Source organism: Lepisosteus platostomus, chromosome 13 (assembly GCF_059453375.1).
Source record: "Lepisosteus platostomus isolate fLepPlt1 chromosome 13, fLepPlt1.hap1, whole genome shotgun sequence".
Classification (NCBI taxonomy): Eukaryota; Metazoa; Chordata; class Actinopteri; order Semionotiformes; family Lepisosteidae; genus Lepisosteus; species Lepisosteus platostomus.
Genome location: NC_142623.1, coordinates 25,304,709 through 25,320,525, shown reverse-complemented (window position 1 = coordinate 25,320,525; position 15,817 = coordinate 25,304,709). Strand labels below are relative to the sequence as shown.

The 15,817-nt window shown below is 43.0% G+C and overlaps 1 protein-coding gene across 1 annotated transcript in view; it reads left to right on the top strand.

Annotated features, from left to right (window-relative positions):
* Positions 1–378: 378 nt before the first annotated feature.
* Positions 379–15,817, top strand: part of LOC148650238 (adhesion G protein-coupled receptor E3-like) — a 50,300-nt gene continuing 34,861 nt past the window's right edge. Inside the window, exons 1-3 of the mRNA XM_088604925.1 lie at positions 379–521; positions 1,218–1,364; positions 2,061–2,207. The gene's annotated coding sequence lies outside the window, so the exon portion shown is untranslated. The remainder of the gene's footprint in view (positions 522–1,217; positions 1,365–2,060; positions 2,208–15,817) is intronic.

Genomic DNA, 15,817 nt, shown 5'->3' with positions numbered 1-15,817 from the left:
GTCCAAACGCACAGTGTAACAACACAGCTGGGAGTTACAATTGCACCTGTGACTCTGGATACCCCCCCCCCTTCAAGGGCGGCTCCTGACGCCCTACACAATTAAAAACAAGGGCAATACTATCAACAATAAGAATATCACAAGCACAGACTATATACAACCAGAGAGAAGGAAATTCAGAATACCACTATATACAAGAGCTAAAACTGGAGAACCCTGTACACAAAAAGGTAGGGCTGTCCACTCCCAGAATAGTTCCAGCGAAGACAAAAAAATGGGGAAACAGGATGGTCCAGGAAAGAAAAAAAAATCCAAATCTTCTGAAATTTTGGTGTAATACAGTCTTGACTGTCAAATAATTTAATTCTTTACAGATATTGACGAGTGCTCACAGCCCCCTCAAATCTGTGGTCCAAACGCACGGTGTAACAACACTGCTGGGAGTTACAATTGTACCTGTGACTCTGGATACAGAGCTCCTCCTGAAGTGATATTGACAAACATCTCATTTCCTTGTCAAGGTAAAATCTTGTTTTTTCTATGCAGGAAAATGTTATGACAAAAATCATTTCCCCATTAATCAAAACACCCCACAATGGGATGACAATTGTTTTTCTTTCCATTCATGGAGGTAAATCTAATATCCAGGTCCAGGTTTTATTGTCTTGGTTATACAGTAAAATATTTAAATACAATACATTCTAATGTAATGTAAAGTGCTCAAAACAAGCAATGGGCAGTGAACAGTGAAATCTCTTATTAACTTGATGAGCCCCGAGGATTGGAGGAGGTAGTCTTTAAATAATACACCTAAGAAGGTACACCTGAGGAGCTTTATCACAAGGACAATGACGGGAGTAGTGGAGCGCCCTCTAGGGAGGTATGTCAGGCGTGACAGTACCCCCCCCTTCAAGGGCGGCTCCTGACGCCCTACACAATTAAAAACAAGGGCAATACTATCAACAATAAGAATATCACAAGGACAGACTATATACAGTACAACCAGAGAGAAGGAAATTCAGAATATCACTATATACAAGAGATAAAACCGGAGAATACTATATACAACAAGGTAGGGCTTGTCCACTCCTAAAATAGTTCCAGCGAAGAAAAAAAAATGGGGAAACAGGATGGTCCAGGAAAGAAAAAAAAATCCAAATCTTCTGAAATTTTGGTGTAATACAGTCTTGACTGTCAAATAATTTAATTCTTTACAGATATCGACGAGTGCTCACAGCCCCCTCAAATCTGTGGTCCAAACGCACGGTGTAACAACACTGCTGGGAGTTACAATTGTACCTGTGACTCTGGATACAGAGCTCCTCCTGAAGTGATATTGACAAACATCTCATTTCCTTGTCAAGGTAAAATCTTGTTTTTTCTATGCAGGAAAATGTTATGACAAAAATCATTTCCCCATTAATCAAAACACCCCACAATGGGATGACAATTGTTTTTCTTTCCATTCATGGAGGTAAATCTAATATCCAGGTCCAGGTTTTATTGTCTTGGTTATACAGTAAAATATTTAAATACAATACATTCTAATGTAATGTAAAGTGCTCAAAACAAGCAATGGGCAGTGAACAGTGAAATCTCTTATTAACTTGATGAGCCCCGAGGATTGGAGGAGGTAGTCTTTAAATAATACACCTAAGAAGGTACACCTGAGGAGCTTTATCACAGGGACAATGACGGGAGTAGTGGAGCACCCTCTAGGGAGGTATGTCAGGCGTGACAGTACCCCCCCCCTTCAAGGGCGGCTCCTGACGCCCTACACAATTAAAAACAAGGGCAATACTATCAACAATAAGAATATCACAAGGACAGACTATATACAGTACAACCAGAGAGAAGGAAATTCAGAATATCACTATATACAAGAGATAAAACCGGAGAATACTATATACAACAAGGTAGGGCTTGTCCACTCCTAAAATAGTTCCAGCGAAGAAAAAAAAATGGGGAAACAGGATGGTCCAGGAAAGAAAAAAAATCAAAATCTTCTGAAATTTTGGTGTAATACAGTCTTGACTGTCAAAGAATTTTATTCTTTACAGATATCGACGAGTGCTCACAGCCCCCTCAAATCTGTGGTCCAAACGCACAGTGTAACAACACTGCTGGGAGTTACAATTGCACCTGTGACTCTGGATACAGAGCGCCTCCTGAAGTGATATTGACAAACATCTCATTTCCTTGTCAAGGTAAAATCTTGTTTTTATATGCAGGAAAATGTTTTGACAAAAATCATTTCCCCATTAATCAAAACATCCCAGAATGGGATGACAATTGTTATTCTTTCCGTTCATGGAGGTAAATCTAATATCCATGTCCAGGTTTTGTTGTTTTGGTTATACAGTAAAATATTTAAATACATTGCATTCTGTTTACTCTAATGTTAAGTCCTCAAAACAAACAGTGGGCAGTGAACAGTTAAATCTCTTATTAACTTGTTACTAGTAAGTACTCCATTTTCTTTTATTCATTTTTTAGATTGTCTGAGTAGAAATAAATAAAATTGTACAAATAAAGAAACAAGAAAAAAGTAGAAATTTGCCCTTTAAGACACCCATGGTTACCTCTCATTTTATGTAATATATAATTATAATAAATAATAAATAATAAATAAATTATCATTTATAATAAATATCTAAAATATATCTATTACTGTATATATTATGACAACCGAAGTAGGATCCACAGCCAGAATGTTTTATTTTCTTTCTTCTCTTTTCAGTATGGAATAAACCTATTACTTGTTCCTTTGCAGCCTACGCATGCTGACACAGCTACCGACCTAAACTATTATATAGTTATATAATATATTACATATAAATATAATACATTTTAAATACTGGCTCCCAGTTTAGGAAACATAAACAATTTTAGGGGGAACCTTTCATGGCTTCTGGACCACCACTCAAATCCTCATTAAAATATCCATGTAAAGACTCAGAAACTTCACAAAATATCCTTCTGTAGTAGAGCGCAGGAACTCACCATTTGTTTTAATTGTTTGCTTTTCATTGTGAGTTGCTAGATGGTAGAAGTTCTAATTAAAATGACAGAAATGTGTAGATTTGATATTAATAATATTAATAAAGGAATATTCTTTTAATTATCAAGAACTGACCATCTGATTTGGAACTTCTAGCATCTTGCATCTTATTATCTCATTTTTTATTTATATCTTGACAAGCAAAATATGAAACTTTTATGCTGGAATACTTTTGTCATTTATTGATGTAATAAATGTAATCAATTTGTTAGGCATTACATGTTGTTAATGAACGTATCGAAAAGGTTTGTTTGATTTACAAATGTCTTTGCTATTTTTATTTCTCTTTGCTATTCTATTTCTATAGTGTGATGAATGAACATTTATCAGCAATGAGAGTACAGTGATTAGCTATAATTTGCATTAAAGATTACTATGCAATGAAGAAAACCCAATTGCTTTGGATTTATAAAGGTTAAATATTCAGGTACAATTGGCTCATCTCGTAATTAACACATCTTGACAAGTCTGATTTCATTTAATTTTAAGTGAGATTAAAATATTTAAACATTCATCATTTTCAAGTTTAACTGAAAATTCAGAAACAAGTTTTTAGAACTTTCCTCTGTTATGTCAACCTCCTAAAAAGAACATTTCTTAAACATATATATTTAAATCAAACCCCCTAAGAATACCATAACAGTAAAAATAAATGTCATGCCCAGACCAGCAGCAGCTCACAGTCCAAAATTGCCCTGGGAAACCAGGTATATAATCCATGAAATGCCACTGAAGAGGTGCTCTGACATTGAGATATCCTGTAACAGTGCTGTGCTCTGTTCCATTGGTTGGGCTAATGAAACCCTGAAAACCTGAGATCTGAAACCCAGAACATGCCTGCATCCTGAACTGAACATGTCTCCCTGCCTGTTTTCGATTATCTGCAGTTCAATCTCGGTTGGACATTACACTGCTCACTATTTGCATCCCCTTGGCTATCTCCAGAGAGATTCAGCTCCGCTACCTTCAGCCCTTTCTGGAAACCAATGAAACTTACCAATGAAACACAGGCGGCCTCCTCACGCTGCTCCCGCCGGGCGCAATAGCGGCAGTCCGCTGCCTCGCAGGGCCTCCGTGAGAGAGTTTCTGCATTTCGGTGGCGAGACCCCGCACAGTGCACAACCGTGAAGTCGTACAGGTGAGGGATGCATGGTCCGTCCGCAGTTTAAACCAGGTCCCGAACAGATAGGGCTTGAAATTGTGAAACGCTGAGATTACAGCCAGCAACTCTCTCTGGGTGACGCAATAATTTATCTCTGCCTTATTGAGCGCCCATCTAAAGTACGCGACGACCCTCTCCCCGTCTGACCCCTCCTATGCGAGCACTGCGCCCACCCCCGTATCACTGGCGTCTATATCTAGCACATAGGGCAGCATCGATTCCGGGAAGGCCAGGACGGGGACCCCCACAAGTGCCTCCCGCAGGCCCCGGAAGGCCGCCTCATAGTCTGCCCCCCACACAAAACGCTCCCCCTTCTCCGTGAGGAGGTGGAGCGGGGCAGAGAGGCTGGCAAAGTCCGGGAAGAACCTTAGATAATAAGACGCCAACCCCAGGAAACTGTGGAGCTCCGTCACATAGTGGGGCACCGGCCAGTTGCGCACCGCGGCAACCTTCCCTGGGTCCGTGGCCACCCCTCACGACCCGACCACATGCCCCAGGAAAGTGACCTCCCACAGCAGGAGCTCGCATTTTCTGTGGTTGAGCCTCAACCCGGCCCACTGGATGCAAGCCAACACTAACCAGAGATTCTCCAGGGCCTGCTCGAAATCCCAGGCATGCACATGCAAATTGTCCAAGTACACCACGCACTTGCTCTGTGGAACTGACGCCAGCACTCGCTCCATCAACCGCTCAAATGTCGCCGGGGTATTACACAGTCCTAAAGACATGACTGTGAACTGCCAGAGCCCTTGGCTGATGGAGAAGGCCATCGAGAAGGCCATCTAGGAGCCTTGGGGGCGAGTGGAACCTGCCAGTAACCGCAGCGGCGATCGAGCAAGCTGAACCAGGTCGACCCGGAAATGTAGTCCAGGGTGACCTTGTTCAGCTTCTTATAGTCTACACAAAATCTCCATAAGCCATCCTTCTTCCGGACTAAAACGACCGGGGAAGATCACAGACTCGCGGAAGGCTCAATCACTCCCGCTGCGGCCATCTTCCGAACCTTCTGCTTCGCGGCTGCCAGCTTGCCTTAGGCCATCCGCCGGGGCGGAACACGAATGTGCCGCACATCCCTGGTGTCGATCCCATGCTGTGTGAGAGCCCTGCGGGTGCAGATCTTCTTTCTCGGCAAGGAGAGTTCACAGCCACCGTTTCTGGTCTCGAGTGAGGCCCTTGCTGCTACACTGCAGCAGCTCCCCACAGCATGCCTTATCTCACCCCGTCTGCTGCGAGACAGATTCATTCCCCCTGCCCCACCAACTCCCGCAGGCAAAGTTAAGGCAGCCACCCACCTGCTGCAACCAGTCCAACCCCAGGATGGGGTGAAATGCTCCTGCTGGCTCTCCGGAGTGAGGGTAGCTTCATTCAAGGGCTGCCTTCCCCCTTTACGCTGCCCCGCTCCTGTTTCCCGATGGTATCCGGAGTCCCCTGTGCTCCGGTGCCCGGCACTCTAAGGCAAAGTGCCCCCTCTCCCCACAGTGGTGGCAGATGACTGGCCGTCGTCATTCCCCTGGCGTCGCCACGCTGGCTGCCTCCTCCTCCCCAAAAAATTCTACATGCGCCACTTCCGCAGCCCAGCAGGGAGCCAGAGCCAGGGCCTGCTCCAAGGAGACCGGCGCGGACAGCATCACGTGGCCCTGCACCTCAGCTGGCGCAATGGCCCGGAGGAACGCCTGGAGCGCTATCTCTGGGTGGGCCTCCTCCAGGAGAGTAGGGTAACCCTGGTGGGCTAAGTAGGCCACATCTGCGGAAACCAGCCCCAGTGGCTCTCCCGCTAGGCGGCAGTGTTGGGTCAACCTCGCCCGCAACACTCCCGGGGCCTGGAGGCTGATGCTGGCCCCCAAAAGGTGTTTTAGGGCTCAGCTGCTGGGGGAACCGGCGCTTCTCCAAGTCCGACATCAACGGCCGTTCACTGTCCATCCTCTCACTTCTAACACCAATGTAACGAATTCGGGTTCAGCAAGGACGGACACAGAGACTCAGACTTTGTGGAGTGAAAAACGGCGCTTTAATTCTTTTTGGCACCACCAGCCAGCCAGCCTCCTGCGCCCAGCCGAGAGAGAGAGACAGCCAGCCCAGAGAGAGAGCGAGCGAGAGAGGGAGAGAAAAGAGAGAGAGCAACACACAGGGGTGCGAAACCAGGGAACTATTTACACGAAAATAGGCGATCTCCCCAGACTGTACGCCCCTTTCACTGTGGGTCATCTGCACTGGTCAGAGGCTTCCTTAATCCCTGCCCTGACCACTACCACTTCCGTCCTGCCCCTCGCCGCGTACCTCAGCCGGGCTCTCTTTGGCTGCAGTTCCAGCCGAATGTGCTACAGTACACACATTAATCATGGTTATAGTAAGAGAACCTTTTAAACAATGTTAAAGTTTGTCAGATATCAATTAAAACACTGTAAGACTGGCCCACAGCTCTGTAAACAGAGAATTCCAAGGCCAGGGTCTAAAGGTGAGCAGGAGTTCAAAGCCAGAAGGAGAAGTCAACAATCCAGGTCCAGGAACACAATCCAGTAATCAGATTTGAGTAAAAGGCCAAAATCCAAAAACCAAGTTAGGAATCCTGCAGGAAAACAGAAGATCAGGGACTATCCAAACTGAGGAAAACCAATCCAGGAAGCTACAAGCAGACAAAACTCAGGAACAATGATAAGGCAAACGATGGAAAGACAAAAAAACAAGAGAATGAGACAACAGCAGGAATAAGGGAAGAATGTACCAAAGGCTAGAACTAGAGCTCAGAGTTAAGGTAACAATACTAAGCATTGTGTGAACAATGAGCAGGGTTTAAAGAGGCTTGAGGAAGGGAGGCATGGTGAGCTAGGGACACTTGGGGAGCATGGATTGGCTACTGACATCTGCTTGGTCTGCTGCGCAGTTAGAGCAGGCAATAGAGGTTGGGGTGCCCTCTGGTGGCAAGATGGAGGAACCATAATCAACACATTGCAATTTTCTGAAAGCTTGTTAATTTCAATACATCACTTCTTTATTCTGTGTATTGTCTGTGTAAAAGTTACAAAAACTCAAAATGCAAGTAATGCAATGTTCAGTGACTTTCTCATATTTTATAACTGTCAGACTTTAACGGGTAGAATGATAAGGAGAAGGTCTCTTTGATTGAACTAGTAGTGTAGGGCTTTTATGTTTCAAAGAAAAAAAAGTTCATTCCCAGGGCAACATAACACATAACTTTGTCCACAAAACCAATGTATATTCAACAGCTAATGTAACTTAAGCTGCTTTTGCTGTGACTTACCAGTTTTCATCAGAATCTATCACAACAAAATAAACTGTGGCTCAGACTTCACTCTTGCAGCATTCCCGCTGCTATGTCAGCCCTGCTTTACCAGTTCTCCTGGTAGCTAGTCAGCTTTTCAGGGCTATGCATATTTTTAGACCCTTTACTACTTTATGTGATAAGATATTCAAGATTCACAAAACATAGAAAAATAAATGCATTTTGTATTGTACAGTATTCTTATATGATATGATATGTATGTATACTATGATAGTATATTACTAAAAATACATCACTCTATTCTAGATTTATTTCTTATGTCCTTTTTACATACTGTACCTGTCTATAATTACTAGGAACTGTGGAAGGACTTAGCTAAGGAGCTCCCCTATACTGTAAGATGTAGGAAGCTTTATTTCAGACTTCCAAGTTTCTACAAAGTAAAATCTCAACATGGGCTATTCAGTCATCTTTTCCACACAGACACACAACAACAGTTATCATCCGTTATACTTCAAACACAATAATTAAGAAACAGTAGGTCTTATTGCTACAATTCTTCAAATGATCAATAAGGATCGTAGATGAAACTAAAAAAAATGGCATAAAATTTAGTCTTCCAGGATGCTTTTTATTAGCTCCCTGCAATGGACCACAAAAAAAAAAAACAGGAAACAGGATCCTTTTGCAGGAGAAGGATGGTGCTGGGACCAGTGAGGGAGGCAGTAAAGTTGAGGGAGCCAGCAGGCTGGCACGCAGCGGTTACGAGAATGCAGGTGCACAACTATAGTGAAGCAAATGAAGCACCAAGGGCAAAACCACTGGCCATTGATGATTGATAGGTGGCACTTATGGTGTATAGATGTTAGTAAAAAGTTAGCTTTCTACAACAAAAGATGAAGTATTTTTTTAAATCCACTTAATATTGAATATTCATATAGAATCGTGTCACTACAATGACATTTGGATAGCTGAAAATAAAAAAATAAGTTTCTGGACATTATTAATTATATTAATTTCTGGATATAAATATCCATATCCACTCACAACTGAAGAAGGCTCCACGGCCGAAACATTGTGTTTCCTTTCTTTTCAGCATGGAATAAACCCGTTACCTGTTCCTTTATAATATATTTATACAGCTGGTAGTGGAAGTGTATTCCACTTTCTTCATAAACATCTGCATCAAATTTGAATTGTTGTAAGTGTCTCTATGTACAAGTTTATAGTCAAGACGTTTCCGAGAAGTACGTCTAGACTACTCAGAATACAACCTACGATTAAATCTTTTTCTCTAAAAAGCTGGATGCCACAAAATGTGAGCCTGTCTCCCTATTTTAAAAAAGCACCCACCAAGCAGGAATGGCTGTTTTTAACTAAGGGATTCTTCACTCAGGATCTGCAAGAATAGCAAGCTTTCTTGGCAAGATTCAAAGACTTAGCTCCAACTGTGTCTTTTCTGATGATCTTGAAGATAAGATAAGATGCCTTTATTGGCCATATGCAATCTCTTGTATTAGGAATTTGTCTTTTTGCATACCCCAACTTGCTCCAACAAGGAACTCTTGCCTGGCACATTCCTCAAGTTATCTCCCCTTTCTCTCTCTTCTCTCTTATGGTTTCTTCTGCTCTTTTGTTTCTCTTCTCCTTTCCCTGTTCTGTCTTGGTCTTTTGTCTTACACTTTTGACACCCTTAATCATTTATCCTAACCACTAACATTAACACTAAAATCACTAACATGAATGAACATGAATGAGTTAGCAAACATGAATACTGTCAATAGCACGAACAAAAAACAGTTCTACTGGTTTACAATAATCGCAATTTTGAAAATATAATATACAGGTATGTACTTTGTAATTATAATCTAGAATATCAAAGTGGTATTAAAAAGACAATAAACTACAAACATATAAAATTAATGATGTTATGAAACAATTATTTTCTTATTTGATCTCCTTTCTCGTTCTTCCCTCCTTTGTGGATGACAAGGCTGGGACCTGCAAAGTGAGAACTGAGAAAAGTGGAGGAGGGGTGCAACAAACTTATGTATGAGTTATACAGTACTTTACCTGACCATGTTCTTTATCATGAATACACATTTATAGATTTACACAGCTTAAACATGGACAGGATTACCAACAAAAAAACATAAAAACAGTGGGATTTGGTGGTAAATTTCTCAAGCAAAGTAATGTTAAAATGAGGAAGGAAAATTGTCAAGTTTAAGAATTCTGTGAAGTAATATTCAGTCATCCATACATCAACAATTACAGCTGCTGTTGCATACTGTCTTCATTTAGAGGTAATTATTCACACTTAACATTAATATTTTCCCTTTATTATGCCATAGCTAATAATTCACTGTGCCTACTAGGGCATACAGGTTAACATCGGAGGGGAAGCAGGTATTGGAACAGACAGATCGCTCTTAGACAATGATGGCCAGCTTAGGAACTCCAATGTGTCTGTCATGTTTTTTTGGCTTTTTTTTCTTTGTTTACTTACTGTTTATCCGTTTTTAAAGGCCCTTATAAAATAAAAGTTTATTATTGTGCATTATTGTTTTCTAGAATACAATGGTTAATTAAAGCAAGTCCAAAAACAGCACTGCATATAATGTTAAAAACATTTTGATGCTAGGAGTAGACCAGGAGGTAAATCTTATTTTATTTTTTGACTGATGGAAAAAATGAAGTGGGAAGTCACAGAACAAAGTGAAGAGGGAGGCTCAAGAAATTCCAACATCATGCACAGTGACCACAGCGACCACTGAGCAGGAAAAGAAAAGTGTTAACAAATGTGGCTTTTTTCATGTTCTTAATAACAAAACCAGCACTTATAATGATTTATCCAGACACACACTCACAGTACAAAGAATTAGCCTCACAGTATTTCTTCCCAGTATGGGAGGAAACCAGAGCACCCAGGGGAAGACTCACACGAATTGAGGAGAACAAACAAACTGCACACATATAGCACCATAGGAATTGAACCCTTTACATTGAGCTACTTCCTATGGCACAAACCAGCACAAAAAGAGCACTAATGCCCCTCCCGAAAATAAGGCGCTATATTTTGGAAATGGAAGCATCACCAATGGCACTTTATGCCCCTAGAATTCCGAATGGCGTCATCTGTACATTGAGCACGAGTTATACATACAGTACTAAGATTAAAGACAAATGCTAGGTCACAAAGCCACAGCTAAGACCGAGCACTGCAATGTCAGAGTAGTGGCAATAAATACCCTCCTCCTCATAATCATGTACAGTAAGTGCTGTTTAAGGGGAACTGCAAAGCTATTTTCATATTTCAGGGTTAGAAAGAATCAGTATTTTCAGGTATGCACAGCGCCATGTTCTGTGAACGAGGCAACAAAACCTCTGGTGTCTTATGCGGCCTTATGACATTGTAAACAAGCAAGCTTTTGAATATATCTCTTTTAATCATAAAGAAATATTGCTTTTCATTTCAAGACAGTTTTGCTGGAAAATACTACTTAATTGTTAACAATACATGCAGATCACGTTGGAACATTTCTTCTGAGAAATATCTGCTGTACAACCTGTATTTATTCGCTCATACATCCCTTTACATTATTCACTACAGAGACTAGAAAGCAGGAAGGGCTGCATCACATGACAATTCGAGGGAACTCTAATTCAGTCATTCAACTTTATTGTCATTAAACTTACACAGGTGCATAGTATAGTGAAAAGTGTTTCTCATTAGTCTCTCAGGTGCAGTATATATATAGAACAGCAGACAAGACAATAGAAATACAATTAAACAGTGTAAACAACAGTATGGTACCAGTGCAAAATTGTCAAAAACTGTGCAAATATACAAACAGAGAAATGTATACAAAGAGGACAAAAACAGTGCAAAAGTAATATGGTGAACAGTGCAAAAATAATACAGTGATTATTAAATAGTACAACTAGTACAGTTTTTACAATTTTGGCTTACATTCAGTTGTTGTGTATGAAGTGGTGTAGGAGTACAGTCATTGTGGGTACAGGAAGAAGTGAGGAGAGATCATTGTATGATAGGAGGGAGTGAGGGCGTCACCAGCTTGACGGCTCTGGGGAAAAAGCTATTTTGGAGTCTTCTTGTGTGCGATTGGAGTGTCCGGATCCTTCTACCAGATGATGGGGGACAAACAAGTTATGACCGGGGTGAGTGTTGTCAGACATAATTTTGGTGGCTTTTTCAGACTCCTGGTGTTGTAGATTTCCTGGATGAGTGGTAAGGCACTGACGATGATGTGTTGGGCAGTTTTGACCACCCACTGCAGTGCCTTATGGTCGGATGCATACCGTACCAGACTGTGATGCAGCTGGTCAGTATGCTCTCCACCGTACACCTGTAGAAGTTGGCGTGGATCCGTGGATGCAGGCGTATTTTCTTCAGCCTTCTCAGGAAGTACAGCCGCTGTTGTATCTTCTTGATGAGACTGGAGATGTTGAGTGCCCATCTGAGGTCTTTAGAGATGTGAACACCTAGAAATTTGAAGTTATTCACCATCTCCACCACAGTCCCTAAATGTAGATGGGGAAGTGAAATGTGAGGTGCGTCAACATGACGACTTATGGTACTTTCACAAAGTTCACAATTTGTGCTTAATTCAAAATTTTGTATTTTTTTTCCATATATTCAATTTATTTAACATTCAACATTTAATAATCAGTCTGAGAAATTGGGACTACAGTTCCCCTTTAATTACTGCCTGATAGCTTTGACACTCTGCTTTAATGTATTTGTCACAGTAATAATAATAATAATAATAATAATTGCTTACACTTATATAGCGCTTTTCTGGCCACTCCACTCAAAGCGCTTTACAGGTAATGGGGACACCCTTCCACCACCACCAATGTGCAGCATCCACCTGGATGATGCGACGGCAGCCATAGTGCGCCAGAACGCTCACCACACATCAGCTATTAGTGGGGAGGAGATCACAGTAATAAAGCCAATTCATAGATGGAGATTATTAGGAGGCCATGATTAGTAAGGGCCAATGGTAAATTTGGCCAGGATGCCGGGGTTACACCCCTACTCTTTTCGAGAAAAGCCCTGGGATTTTTAATGACCACAGAGAGTCAGGACCTCGGTTTTACGTCTCATCCGAAGGACGGCGTCTGTTTACAGTATAGTGTCCCCGTCACTAAACTGGGGCATTAGGACCCACATGGACTGCAGGGTGAGCGCCCCCTGCTGATCCCACTAACACCTCTTCCAGCAGCAACCTTAGTTTTTCCCAGGAGGTCTCCCATCCAGGTACTAACCAGGCTCACACCTGCTTAGCTTCAGTGGGTTGCCAGTTGTGAGTTGCAGGGTGATATGGCTGCTGGCAGAATGGTGATTGATCTAATAGGCAGAATGGTGATTGATCTGATGATTGCCCACTAGCTGCAATGTTATGAGAGCTTGAAACAGCACTCATCCAAATACTCTCAGATGATGGAGGTTATCATAGTGCAATGATGACGGCCAACCGGTCCATTGGTGCAGTGACCCAGAACGGCTGAAGGGGGTATTCGGCACTGCTCCAAATGCCCTTTCTATGCAATACAGGTGTCACAGTGGTGCAGGTGTCTGGTACATCAGCTCACGTGCAAACCCTAATGAAGGTGCCAGAGCATTTTAGTGACTCCGCAGTGACCTTCTCCACAAGGGCCATGATAAACTTCCAGAAGCCAGAGTCTTAAGACAGCAGGCAAACCTATTTACCAGAGCCCTTCTCCTGATGCAGGGTACACCATGTGCCTCATCAGTATGGCTTGGTCCAATCTTAGGGACCTTAGAGCCTTGAGTTAAAGAGGTGTCCTGTCAATTCTTCCCATGTGGGCCATCTTCCGTCTGCCATCCAGTTGCAGACCTACTGATGTTAAGGGTTGAACTCCCGGTTTCCTTCCTTTCAAGAGTTACTTGAAGTGCACCACAACATCCACACCGACCAGCAGTTCTCGTTGCATGATACAATAGCTGCACCCTATTTCGGTAAAGGTGCAGCTATAACAGGTGATGACCTTTTCTCCGTCTCCCAGCTTCTGGGTGAGAAGAGCACCAATCCTGTCATTGTTGGATAAATGATGCAATGTCCTGTACAAGTAACACTGGTTCACTGCACAATGTGAACATGAGGGTGTCAAATGCACACTGGTGGTCTTTGCTCCAGCTGAACAGGGCTCCCTTCCAGGTATGCCTGTGTAGGGCTTCAAATGGTTCACCTTCTTCTTCTTTGAGAGCCTCACTCACACAATGCCCAAGACCAATATCTTCTCTAGGACTTAAATGAGAGCGCAGAGAGCATAACCAAAAGGTTGCCCGTGGACGAGGAGATCATCAAGATAGACCGGTATCAGGTATCAGGTGGGGGGTATTGGCACCAGCACCCGCTCTATCAGCCGTATCAGGTGGCTGGGGTGTTGGATAGGCCAATAGGTATGATCTTAATTTCCCTTAAGCCTTGGCCTGTCAAGAAAGCCATCTTGGGGAACATGTTCGCAATCAGCTCAACCCACCAGTAGCCACTTTTCAGGTCCATTGAGAAAAACTAAGAAAAAACAGTGGGAAGATCCAAACTCATTGTGGAGTGTTTTCTAGTTACTGCGTTCAGCTTACAGAAGTTAACAGATGCTGTCTTTCTTTGAGAACAACACCACGGGTGATTTCCACAGACTGTCAGATGGCATGTCTTGACTTGACTTGACTTGACTTGAACTTTATTGCCATATGTAACCGGTGCTGGTACAATGGAATTCTTACTTACAGAAAGTCTCTCAATTGTAAAACAAGTGTAAAAAAAAACAAAACAAAGTGCAAACAGTGCATCAAGACAATGTACAAACAAACAATAGACAATGTGCAAGTAAACATGCAGACAGTTTGAATGTAAACAATACAGACGTGTAAACAATGACTGGAGACGTACAATAAATAAATTACAATGAGGTAGATGGTGATGGTGTAGGTGTGGTCCGAGGGGGATGGCTAAATGTGTTCGCCAGTCTCACTGCTTGTGGATAGAAGCTATTGAAGAATCTAGTGGTAAGTGTCCGTATGCTCTTATATCTCTTGCCTGAGGGCAGTGGGGTGAAGAGCTCATGCCCGGGGTGGTGACTGTCCTCTGTGATGGCCAGAATTCTACCACGGCAGCGGTCCTCATAGAGCTGTTTAATCTCGGTGAGACCGCAGCCGATGATCTTCTGGGCCATATTGACCATTCTCTGCAGTGCCTTTCTTTCTCGCGAAGAGGTGTTGCCATACCACACGGTGATCCCGTTGGTGAGGACGCTCTCGATAGTGCAGCGGTAGAAGTTCACCAACACATGTATTGGCATCCCCCATCGCTTGAGGCACCTCAAGAAATAAAGGCGCTGCTGAGCCTTCTTCATGATAGAGTCAGTGTTCACAGTCCAGGTTAGATCTTTAGAGATGTGAATTCCCAAAAACCTAAAGCTGGTGACTGTTTCCACTTCCGTTCCATCAATACTGAGTGGGCTGTGAGTGTGTGGCCTGTGTCTCCGAAAGTCCACTATTAGCTCTTTTGTTTTCTTTATGTTCAAGTCCAGGTTATTGCTATGACACCACCTAAGCAGCTGTACAACTTCATCCCTGTAAGTGGACTCGTCATCATCACTGATCAGTCCTATTATAGTGGTGTCATCGGCAAACTTAATGATGCGGTTGTTGCTGTGTCTTGCTGTGCAGTCGTGAGTAAATAGGGAGTACAACCTTGGACTCAGACAGCAGCCTTGTGGGGTTCCAGTGCTCAGGGTGAGTGGTGTTGATGTTTTATTGCCTATCCGCACCACCTGTGGTCTCTCGATAAGAAAGTCCAGCAGCCAGTTGCAGACAGAGTTGCACAGACCTAATCCCCTGAGCTTTGTCACCAGTTGACTGGGTATGATGGAATTGAATGCTGAACTGTAGTCCACAAACAGCATTCTCACATACGAGTTCTTAGTGTCCAGGTGTTCCAAGGCTGTATGCAGAGCCAGGGAGACAGCATCATCCACTGATCTGTTGCTCTGGTAGGCGAACTGCAGGGGGTCCAGGGACTCTGTGATGGAGGAGTTGATGTGTGACAACACCAGCTTCTCCAGGCATTTCATCACCACAGATGTTAATGCTACTGGGCGGTAATCATTCAGGCATGCCACTTTTGTCTTTTTGGGGGTTGGAACAATAGTGGTTTTTTTAAAGCAGGTGGGGACCATGGACCGTGACAGGGAGGAGTTAAAGATGTCTGTAAACACTGTGGTCAGCTGGGCTGCACATGTCCTCAGGACGCGAGGTGGTATCCCATCAGGCCCTGCAGCCTTACAGATTTTCACCCTG